Source organism: Macaca mulatta, chromosome 2 (genome assembly GCF_049350105.2).
Source record: "Macaca mulatta isolate MMU2019108-1 chromosome 2, T2T-MMU8v2.0, whole genome shotgun sequence".
NCBI classification, from domain to species: domain Eukaryota; kingdom Metazoa; phylum Chordata; class Mammalia; order Primates; family Cercopithecidae; genus Macaca; species Macaca mulatta.
The window spans coordinates 64,261,554-64,273,858 of record NC_133407.1 but is presented as its reverse complement, the minus strand read 5'-3'; the positions used below and the strand labels follow the sequence as shown (position 1 = coordinate 64,273,858).

Below are 12,305 nucleotides of genomic sequence, written 5' to 3'. Positions count from 1 at the left end.
TTGATGATAGTCACAGCATTGTGTTATCAAATAGTAGGTCTTATTTATTATATTTTCTTTTGTGCACATTAACTATCCCCACCTATCTGCAAGACCCTCACTACCCTTCCCAGCTTCTGGTAACCATCCTTCTACCCTCTATGTCCATGTGTTCAATTGTTTTCATTTTTAAATACCACAAGTGAGAACACCCAACGTTTGTCTTTCTGTGGCTGGCTTATTTCACTTAACATAATGACCTCCAGTTCCATTCACATTGTTACAAAATGAAAGGACCTCATTTTATTTTTATTTTATTTTATTTTATTTTATTTTTACAGAGTCCTGCTCTGTCACCCAGGTTGGAGTGCAATGGCAGGATCTTGGCTCACTGCAACTTCCACCTCCTGGGTTCAAGTGATTCTCTTGCCTCAGCCTCCCAAGTAGCTGGGACCACAGGCACATGGCACCAGGCCCAGCTAATTTTGTATTTTTAGTAGAGATGGGGTTTAACCATGTAAGGCAGGATGGTCTCAAATCTCTGGACCTCGTGATCCGCCCGCCTCAGCCTCCCAAAGTGCTGGGATTACAGGCGTGAGCCACCGTGCCCGGCCCTCATGGACTGAATAGTACTCCATTGTGTATATGTACCACATTTTCTTTATCCATTCATATGTTGATGGACACTTAGGTTGCTTCCAAATCTTAGCTATTTTAAACGGTGCTGCAACAAACATAGGAGTGCAGATATCTCTTTCCTTTCTTTTGAGTATATATCCAGCAGTGAGATTACTGGATCATATGGTAACTGAATTTTTTTTTTTTTTTAAGGAATCTCCAACTGTTCTCCATAGTGGTTGTACTAATTTACATTTCTAACAACAGTGTATGGGGGTTTCCTTTTCTCCACATCCCCGTCAGCATATGTTATTGCCTGTCTTTTGGATATAAGCTATTTTAACTGGGGTGAGATTATCTCATTGTAGTTTTGATTTGCATTTCTCTGATGATCAATCATGTTGAGTACCTTTTCATATGCCTGTTTTCCATTTGTATGCCTTCTTTTGAAAAATGTCTATTCAAATCTACTGCCCATATTTTTCTGGATTATTAGATTATTTTCCTATAGAGTTGTGTGAGCTCCTTATATATTCCAGTTATTAATCCCTTGCCTAACGAGTAGTTTGCAAATATTTTTTCCCATCCTGTGGGCTGTGTCTTCACTTTGTTGACTGTATTCTTTGCTGTGCAGAAGGTTTTTAACTTGATGTGATCCCATTTGTCCATTTTTGCTTTGGTTGCTTGTGCTTGTGGAATATTGCTCAAGAAATTTTTGCCCAGACCAATGTCCTGGAGAGTTTCCCCAATGTTTTCTTGTAGTAGTTTCATAGTTTGAGGTTTTATATTTAAGTTTTTAATCCATTTTTATTTGATTTTAATATATAGCAAGAGATAGGGGTCTAGTTTCATTCTTCTGCACATGGATATCCAGTTTTCCCAGCACCATTTATTGAAGACATTGTCTTTTCCCCAACGTATGTTCTTGGCAACTTTGTTAAAAATGAGTTCGTGGTAGGTGTGTGGATTTGTTTCTGGGTTCTCAGGTTTATTCCACTGGCCTATGTGTCTGTTTTTATGCTAGTACCATACTGTTTTACTGTGGCATAATTTGACATCAGGTAATGTGATTCCTCCAGTTTTGTTCTTTTTACTTAGGATAGTTTTGGCTATCCTAGGTTATGTTTCACATACATTTTAGAATTGTTTTCTCTATTTCCGTGAAGAATTTCATGGGTATTTTCACAGGATTTCGTAAATACGTTATTAAAAATCAAGTTGAGGAAGTTTCACTGTTTCAGTTTACTGAGTCTTTATTGTTATTTTATCTGTTAACGGATGCTAGATTTTGTGAAACGCTTTTTCTGCATCTACTGATATGATCATGTGATTTTTCCTCTTTAGTCTTTTGATGTGACAGATTATATCCACTGCGTTTTTTGAATGCTGAACCAGACTTACAATAAATCTCACTTACTTGTGCTGCATAATACTTTTTAACATTGTTGGATTTGATTTGATAATATTTTGTTGAGGATATTTGCATTTATGTTTATGTAAGATATCTGTCTGTAGTCTTCTTTTCCTGTAATGCCTTTGTCTGGTTTTGGTATTAGAGTAATGCTGGCCTCATAGAATAAGTTAAGAAGTATTCTGCTTTTATCTTCTTTTTTAAATTTGCAAGTTTATTACAAAGGATACAGATGAAGTGATGCATAGGGTAAGGGGTGAGTGACATTTCTATGTCTTCCCTGGGTGCTCCCCCTCTCCAGGAACCCTCATGTGGTCACCTAGCCAGAAGCTCTTGCTTCTATCTTCTCAAGTTTCCTTTATTTTTTGGTAGAATTCACCAGTGAACACATCTGAGCCTGCTGCTTTCTATTTTGCAAGGTCATTAATTATTGACTCAATGTTTTTGATAGGTATAGGCTGGTTCAGATTGTCTATCTCTCCTTGTTTGAGTTTTGGCAAATATTGTCTTTCAAAGTGTTCTTCCAATTCATCTAGGTTATCAAATTTGTGGACCCAGAATTGTTCAGAATATTTCTTGATTACCCTTTTGACGTCTCTGGGCTCTCTGGTGTCCCCTTTTTCATTTTTGATATTAGCATTTTGTTTCCTCTCTCTTTTTTCTTAGTGATATAGTTTGAATATTTGTCCTCATCCAAATTTCATGTTGAGATGTAATCCCCAGCGTTGGAGGTGGGGCCTGATTGGAGGTGTGTGGGTCATGAGGGTGGATTCCTCATGGCTTGGAGCTGTCCACAAGACAGTGAGTGAGTTCTCATGATATCCGGTTATTTAAAAGTGTGTGGCACCTCCTCCACTTCTCTTGCTTCTGCTTTTGCCTTGTGATGTGCCAGCTATCCCTTCCCCTCTGCCATGACTAAGAGCTCACTAAGGCCTTGGCAGAAGCCAAGCAGATGCCAGTGACGTTGTACAGCCTGCAGAACCGTGAGCCAATTAAACTTCTTTTCTTTATAAATTACCTAGTCGCAGGTAATTATTTGTAGTAATGCAAGAATGGCCTAATACAGTTAGCATGGCTAGATAATTACCAATATTACTGATCTTTTCAAAGAACCAGCTTTTAGCTTCATTTTTTCTACTGATTTCATATTTTCAATTAATTTTTGCTATAATTTTTATCTTTCTCTGATTTTAATTTGGTCTTCTTTTTCTCGTTTCCTAAGATGAAGTCTTATATGATTAATTTTTGGATCTTTTTTCTTTACTAATATATGCATTCAATGCTATAAATTTCCCTTTAAGCACATTCGTTGCATCCCATTAAGTTTGATAACTTGTGTTTTTGTTTTCATTTAGTTGAAAATATTTTAAAATTTATCTTGAGAGTTACTTTTCGACCCATGTTTTATTTCGAAGAATGTTCTTTAATCTCCAAATATTTGGGGATTCTCCAGCTATCTTTCTGGTATTGATTTCTAGTTTAATTCCACTGTGGTCTGAGGGCAGACATTGTATGTTTTTTATTCTTTTAAATGTGTTATGGTGTGTTTTATGGCCAAGAATGTGACCTATCTTGCAGAATGTTCTATGTGAGATTAAGAAAAATGTGTATTCTGCTGTTACTGGATGAGACAGTCTATAGATGTCCACTATATCCAGTTGACTGATGGTGTTGTTGAATTCCGCTATAGTCTGACTTTCTGCCTGTGGAATGTGTCCACATCTGTTAAAGAATGATGAAGTCTCCAACTATCATGGTGGATTCATCTATTTCTTCTTGTCATCCTATCAGTTTTTGTCTCCCGTATTTTGATGCCGTTTTTAAGTGTATTCACATTAAGAATTGTTATGTCTTGGCCGGGCATTGTGGCTCACACCTGTAATCCCAGCACTTTGGGAGGCTGAGGTGGATGGATCACGAGGTCAGGAGTTCGAGACCAGCCTGGCTAACATGGTGAAACCCCATCTCTACTAAAAATATGAAAATTAGGCAGGCGTGGTGGAGGGCATCTGTAGTCCCAGCTACTCAGGAGGCTGAGGCAGGAGAATGGCACGAACCCAGGAGGTGGAGCTTGCAGTGAGCCGAGACTGCGCCACTGCACTCCAGTCTGGGCAACAGTGCCTTCCACCATGATTGTAAGATTCCTTAAAAAAAAAAAAAAAAAAAAAAAAAAGAATTATGTCTTGTTGGAGAATTTATCCCTGTATCATTATGTAATGTCATTGTTTATCCTTGGTGACTTTTCTTGCTCTAGTCTGCTCTGTCTGAACTTATTGTAGCTACCCTACCTTTGGTAAAATTAGTGTTACCATGGTATATCTTTCCCTATGCATCTACTTTTAATCTATATATTTATATTTAAAATTTTTTTTTTTTGTAAAAAATAATTGGGTCTTATCTTTTGATTCACTTGGACAATGTCTGTCTTTTAATTGGTGCATTTAGACCATGGGCTTTCAAAGTGATTACTGATATAGTTGGATTAATATCTTCCATATTCGTTACTGCTTTTTCACTTTTTTCAGATGGAGTTTTGCTCTGTTATCCAGGCTGGAGCACAGTAGCGTGGTCTCGGCTCACTGCAGCCTTTGCCTTCCAGGTTCAAGTGATTCTCCTGCCTCACCTGAGTAGCTGGGATTACAGAAGTGTACCACCAAACCTAACTTTTATATTTTTAGTAGAGATGGGGTTTTACCATGTTGGCCAGGCTGGTCTCAAACTCCTGTCCTCACGTGATCCTCTGGCTCCAGCCTTCCAAAGTGCTGGGATAACAGGTATGAGCCACTGCTCCCAGTTCATATTTGTTACTGTTTTCTACTTGTCCCCTCTTAATCTATTGGTATTACTTTAAAACAATACCTGAGGCTGGGTAATTTATAAAGAAAAGAGGTTTATTTGGCTCACAAGTTTGCAGGTTGTACAAGAAGCATCATGCCAACATCTGCTTCTGACTAGGGCTTCAGGAAACTTCCAATCATGGTGGAAGAGGAAGTGGAGCTGGCATCATATGGCAAGAAAGGGAGCAAGTGAGAGAGGGATGTCATGTTGTCTTAAACAACCAGCTCTCACATGAGTTAGAGATCTGAGAATTCACTTATTACTACAGGAATAGAACCAAGCCATTTATAAGCGATCTGCCTCCATGACCCAAATACCTCCCACAACGCCCCACCTCCAACATTGGGAATCAAATTTCAACATGACATTTGAAGGAAATGAATATCCAAACTATATCATCACCCTTGTTCTTTGTTCCTATTTTTTGTCCTCCACATTTTCTGCCCTTTGTGATTTTCATGGAGCATTTTAAAAGACTCCATCTTCTTTCCTTTCTTAGCATATCAGTTATATTTATTTTATTTATTTATTTTTGAGATGGAGTCTCATTCTGTCACCCAGGCTGGAGTGTGGTGGCACTAACTCAGCTCACTGCAACCTCCGCCTCCTGGGTTCAAGTGATTCTCCTGCCTCAGCCTCCCGAGTAGCTGGGATTACAGGCATGTGCCACCATGCCTGGCTAATTTTCATATTTTTAGTAGAGACAGGGTATTACCATGTTGGTCAGAGTGGTCTCAAACTCCTGACCTCGTGATCTGACCACCTCAGCCTCCCAAAGTGCTGGGATTATAGGTGTGAGCGACCGTGCCCAAGAGTTATATTTTTTTTAAACTTGTTTTAGTGGGTGTCCTAGAGTTTGCAATATACATTTAAAACAAGTTCAAGTTATCTTTCAAATAACACTATACCACTTCATGGGTAGTGTGAATACATTATAATAACAAAATAATACTCATTTCTCCATCCTATCCTTGTGTCATTGCTTTCATTCATTTCAGTTATATATAGCCATACACATACATAATCAAATATATTATTACTATCTTGAACAAACTGTTATCTGTCAGATCCATTAGGAACTAAAAAAAGAATATATATTAGTTGGTTATCACACTACCATAAAGAAATACCTAAAACTGGGCAATATATAAAGCAAAGAGGTTTAATTGGCTCACGGTTCCACAGGCTGTACAAGAAGCATGGCAGTATCTGCTCAGTTTCTGGGGAGGCCTCAGGAATCTTACAATCATGGTGGAAGGTGAATGGGAAGCCAATTCTTCACATGGCCAGAGCAGGAGGAAGTGTTGGCAGGTGTGGGAGCATTGGGGAGTGAGGTGTCACACACTATTAAATGACCAGATTTCATGAGAGCTCACTATTGCAATGACAGCACCAAGGGGGCAAAGATGTTAAGCTATGAGAAACCACTCATGATCCAACTGCCTCCAGCATTGGGGATAACATTTCAACATGAGATTTTGGTGGGAACACAGATTCAAACCATGTCAGAATGTTTTTATTTTTATCTTCATTTATTCCTTCTCCATTGCTATTCTTTTCTTTACATAGATCCAAATTTCTGAACGATATTATTTTCCTTCTCTCTAAACAAATTTTTTTAAACATTTCTTCCAAAGCAGTCTACTAGAAACAAACTCCCTCAACTTTTTTTTTTTTCCTTTTGAAGGATAATTTTACATGTTGTAGAATTCTAGCTTGTTTGGTTTTTCTCTCAACACTTTAAATATTTCACTCTACTTTTTTTGCTTGCATGGTTTCTGAGGAAAAACCAGGTGTAATTCTTATCTTTGCTCCTCTATAGATAAGGCGGGTTTTATTTCACTGACTTCTTTCCAATTTTTTTCTCTATCTTTGATTTTTTTGTAGTTTGAATACATTGTGCTTAGGTGTGGGTGTTTTTTACATTTATTCTGCTTGGTGTTCTCTCAGCTTTCTGGACTTGTGGTTTGCTGTCTGACATTAATTTAGGGGTAATTTTGTCTTTATTGTTTCAAATATTTCTTTTGTTTCTTTCTCTTTTTCTTCTCTTGGTTATTCCCATTACACATGTTGCACCTTTTGTAGTTGAGCCACAGCTCTTGTATATTCTGTTCTGGGTGGGTTTTTTTCAGTCTTTTCTGTTTTTCAGTTTGGGTAGTTTCTATTGAGATAGTTTCATGTTCAGAGACTTTTTTCTTCAGTTGTGTCCCATCTACTAATAAGACCATCAAAGGCATTCTTCATTTCTGCTATGGTGCTTTTGATCTCTACCATCTTTTTTGGTTCCTTATTAAATTATCTATTTCTCTGCTAACATTACCTATTGGTCTTTTCATGCTATCTACTTTATGTGTTAAAGCTCTTAGTAAATTAATCATAGTTATTTTAAATTCATGGTCTAATACCAACAGCTCTACCATATCTTGAATTTGGCTCTGATGTGTACACTATCGCTTCAAACTGTGTTTTTCCTTTTAGTGCACCTTGAAATTTTTTTTTTTTTTTTTTTGATAACTGGACATAATGTACTCGGTTAAAGAAACTGCCATGATGTTCCTTTAGTAATGTGATGATAAGGTGTATGTATAGGTTGGGGAGCTTTCTGCAGTCCTATGATTAGGTCTCAGTCTTTTAGTGAGCCTGTGCCTCTGGATCATGAACTTCACAAGTGCTTCTCAGTTCTTTACCCCTATACTCACCCCCAACATGTTAGGTAGGATAGGATAGCTAGTGTGGGCTGGATTTGGGTATTTCCCTTCTCATATGTGGAAGTCTAGAGGGAATGGAGTTGGGTATTTCCCTTCCCCCAGGTCAGTTATGCTCTGATAAAACCCCAGCAGGCTAGGTTACACTCAGCTACTTTCTTCTGAGGATAGCTATTGTTAAGAAGAGCAGAATGTTCTGGCACATTTCAAAATGGTTTCTTTTCCCCTCCCCATGCTGGAAGCACTGGGTGATTTTTCTCTGATATTCACCATGTGAACCTGATAGAACTCCAGGAGTTAAAACACACAAAAAATATGGGTTCCACCCACCATGACTAGGTCCCCCTGAAGTTTTTAACTCTCAGATTTGCCCACATAGAACTTCTAGCAATTCATCATTTAATAGTTTAGGTTTTCCTACCCCAGCACTGGTTCCTGTAGAGGTCTCAGCTCATGGTTTTCTGCTCTGGTAAGTTATAATTCTCTGTGTTTTCTGTTTGTTTTGTTGTTTAATTTGTCCAGCTCAAAATGTCAATTTTTTTCTTTTCTTTTAATTCTGTAATTCTTTGTATCTACCTGTCTGTCTCTCCAGTTCGGGAGATGCGATTTGCCCCATAACCTCACTTTTCCAAAAAATATATGAAGAGTTAAGTATTTTCAAGTTTGTTTAGCTTTTTACTCGTTATTAGGATGGAATGGTGAATTTTAAGTCTTACATGCTGGATCGAAAACCAGAAGTCTGAATGAGTTTTGGAGGATGAAAAGGGATTCCTATACATTTGCACTGTTCAACGTGGTGGCCACTTAGTCACATGTACCTACTGAAATTTAAACTAAGTAAAATTTAAAACTCAGTTCTTCAGTCTCATTAGCTACATTTCGAGTATTCAATAGCTACATGTCATTAGTGTCTACAATATCAGAAAACACCTAAGAGCATTTTTATCATTGGAGAAAGTTCTATTGAACAGTGCAGCTCTATACTCTTGCTACTCAAATTGCAGTCTAACAACCAGCAGTATCCTATCACCAGTTGGTGGGTTGTCTGTTTTTGTTTTTGTCTTGAGACAAGGTGGTGCTCTGTCACCCAGGCTGGAGTGCAGTGGTGCAATCACAGCTCACTGCATCCTCAACCTCCCAAGCTCAAGCAATCTTCCCAGCTCAGCCTCCTGAATAGCTGGGACTACAGGTCATGCCACCATGCCAGGCTAATTTTGTATTTTTAGTAGAGGTGGGGTTTCTCTATGTTGCCCAGGCTGGTCTTAAACTCAGGAGCTCAAGCTATCTGCCCACCTCAGCCTCCCAAAATGCTGAGATTACAAGCATGAGTCACCGTGCCCTGTACAGTTGGTTTGTTAATAGGCAGAGTAGGGCCAGGCATAGTGGCTCACGCCTGTAATCCCAGTACTTTGGGAGGCCGAAGCTGGCAGATCATGAGGTCAGGAGATCAAGACCATCCTGGCTAACACGGTGAAACCCCGTCTCTACTAAAAATACAAAAAAATTAGCCGGGCGTTGTGGCGGGCGCCTGTAGTACCAGCTACTCGGGAGGCTGAGGCAGGAGAATGGCATGAACCCGGGAGGCAGAGTTTGCAGTGAGCTGTGATTGCACCACTGCACTCCAGCCTGGGCGATAGAGTGAGACACTGTCTCACAAAAATAAATCAATAAAAAATAAAAAAAAAAAAATTGCCAGAGTCTCCAGCCTTATCCAGGACCTAATGAATCAGAATCTGCTTTTAATAAGATTCTCTAGTGATTCCTATGCACATTTAGGTTTGAGAAGCATTGCTGTAGTGGTTGTGGGACTTGGATAAGTCAGATGGGTGTGGTTCTTGGATGGAGGGACTCAGAGAATAAAACGGTACTCTGAGGTAACAGTGGGTACAATGACAGCGCATGAAAATGCATGCATGGCCAGAGCTGGTAGGCCGAGGCAGATTACAAAAGGTTCTGTAGCCCTTTGGATTATGCCTTGTGGGAAGCCCCTGATCAATTTAACATAGGAATGCCTGACAAGATCTGGGTTTGAGGAAGACAGCCTAGTGGTAATATGAAGGACCTGAAGGGTAACTTGGAAGTCAGGGGAGCAGACAGAAAGCTCTGATACAAACCTAGATAAAGAATGAGGCTTTCTTGGCTGCAGGCATCTCAGAGAGGAGAGGGAGAGAGAGAGAGAGAGACTCCACGGGGACTTGGTGACTGACTGGACATGTGGAATAGAGAGAAGGACGAAGTGAGAGCTGAACTTGGATGAGTGATAAATGGAGCTGCTTTATCCAAATCAGGAATCCAGGAGAATAAGCAGATTTTATGGGAAGGTACTGAGGTTGGCCTAGACATGTTAAGTTTGAAATATCTCTGAGACATTTGTTCGCCAGTTTCCCTACCTGCCAAATGACAGTAATGACAGTATCCACCTCCACGGTATTGGTGTATTAATAATCAACTGATATAGTGTATGTGAATATACTGTATTAATGTTTAAGTGTCACATATGTGTTACTAGCATGACTCTTCCATGTATTTGTAATCTGAAGGAGGGAGGCAGAAGAAAGGCTGAAGATATTGTCTGCATTTGCATAAAGGCAGTGTCATATATCAAATTCATTAAGACAGGAAGTGCTGAAGGAAAATGCAGAAGAGAATGAAAGATGTGGATAGTCAAGTAAGAAATACAACAAATCATCAATTGGAAATACACCCCAGCTGCTTCTAAGCATAGTAAATTGTCAAAGCTTTCCATCAAGTTGAAGAAGACAGTCACAGTAAGACTTTGGAGAAAACACATATTGAAAAATTCAACTGAACAATTAGTAGAAGCATTTCCTGTATATTAGAAACCCTGTCCAGAATCACATCTGCCTTGAAACATATATGGCACATATTACAAAAGAACTGTTACATTTCGATTTTCATCTGCAGACAAATTTAAGGTTAAAATGTAATATACTCTTAAAGGTGATTGCTAGTTCAAACTTATCATTAGGCATATGGCTTCCTAACTCTTGATTATGTGTTTGGAAAATTGCTAAGAAGTTTTCCATCTGATTGATCAGATGGTATCTGAGTGTGAAATGTAACTCTTTGATGCATGCTTTTCTTCTGGAATTTGTAGATAGTGCAGGATACTTACATTTATTTTGCTTTTGTGAAGTAAGCAAATAACCTGACTTTAAACCTCTGTAAGGCTATTCAACTAAATTCCATATATATATCTATTGAAGATATATTACAGCAAGGCAGTGCGGTAGGGCCTGTCTCTTCCCTCAGGTTGCTGATAATTTCATGGCAGAGACACCTGTAAACAAGTCCTTAGGCAAGTGAGTGCTCACAGAATTATAAACAGGTTTGGGTAGTTCGGGGAGAGAAGTGAGGAAGAACAATAGCTGCCATTAGATATCATATATTTGAAGTTTGATGACTTTCTTTCAAGAATAAAGTTCCTGACACTTAGTTTAGCTAGTTCTGGCCACGTTATCTGCAGCTCCTTCCATCAAGAGGCAGAGTCTATTTGCCCGTCCCTTGGATTTGGAGAGGCCCTCGCAATTTGCTTTGATCTGTAGAATTTGGCGTATATGACCTTGTGTGACTCCCAAGGCTAGGCCTTAAGAAATTTTACAGCTTCTGCCTGCTGTTTTCTGGATGTTGCCCACAGACCAAAAACATAGCCTACTGCAGGATGAGAGGCCACATGGAGCCGACAGCAGACGCATGAGTGAGGCCACCTTGGAGTTTCAGCTCAGCTGATTCTCCAGTTCAGGAAGCGGCAAACTACAGCCTGTAGGCCATAGCCTGCTTTTGAGCTTTGGGTTTTTAATAGCTTATAAAAAATAAATAAGAAATAAATAAGAAGAATAGTGACAGAGACAAACTCTAAAATATTTACTATCTGATCCTGTTTTACAGAAAATTTGGCCAACCCCTGCTACAGCTGAATGTATCTGTATGAATGAGTCCAATCAAAACCAGAGAGGAACCACATAACCAACCTTCAGAATTATGAGAAATACTAAATTGACATTTTTGCAAGCAACTATATTTTGGAAGAGTTTGCTCTGCAGCAGTAGATGACTCAAGCACAAGCTGATAAATGCTACACAAAGAAAAAGGAGACTGCTTCAAAGGAAATAATCTCGTAAGGTTTTGGACCTTTTTGTCTCACTTCATTTAGGAGAATTTCTTACCCCAATCTGTTGTCTATGGCTCTGCTTTGCATTCCAGGGAGGTTTTGGCAGCTATGAGCACATATACCTGCTGGTTACTCAAAGGACATTCAAAACATTTTTAAAATCAGTATTGAAATACAACTTTTCTAAAATTTTAAGAAACAGAATTTGTAAAATATAATATTAATGCCCTAAAGCATTCTTCCAAATAAGAGGTCTATTTTTTCAGTATATTAATCTATCTGCAGTGAAACCTGTCTGGTTTTGTTATTAATGGACCTCCTTGACTTAGTGAGGTGAACTGTCAGCCCAGGTGGGGTGAAGAATGGTTGTGATAAAGGCGTGCAGCAGGGCAGCAATCACTTTACCCTCTGCAAAGGACACAGCTACCGGCCAAGGCTGGAACCAGGAAAACAATCTCAACCATAATTTAGATCTGATTATTATAATTTAGATCTGATTATTTATGCAGTGCCAACTAAGTCCTTGACTTACACTGCTACTATCTATACTTACTTTTGTTGCACACCCATTTTGATCTCTATATTCACCCTTATTATTTTCAGAGAACCTTCAAACTATCAT

The 12,305-nt window shown here is 38.9% G+C and overlaps 1 protein-coding gene across 3 annotated transcripts in view; it reads right to left on the bottom strand.

Annotated features, from left to right (window-relative positions):
- Positions 1 to 12,305, bottom strand: part of NMD3 (NMD3 ribosome export adaptor) — a 165,640-nt gene that overhangs the window by 152,003 nt on the left and 1,332 nt on the right. The window lies entirely within an intron of this gene.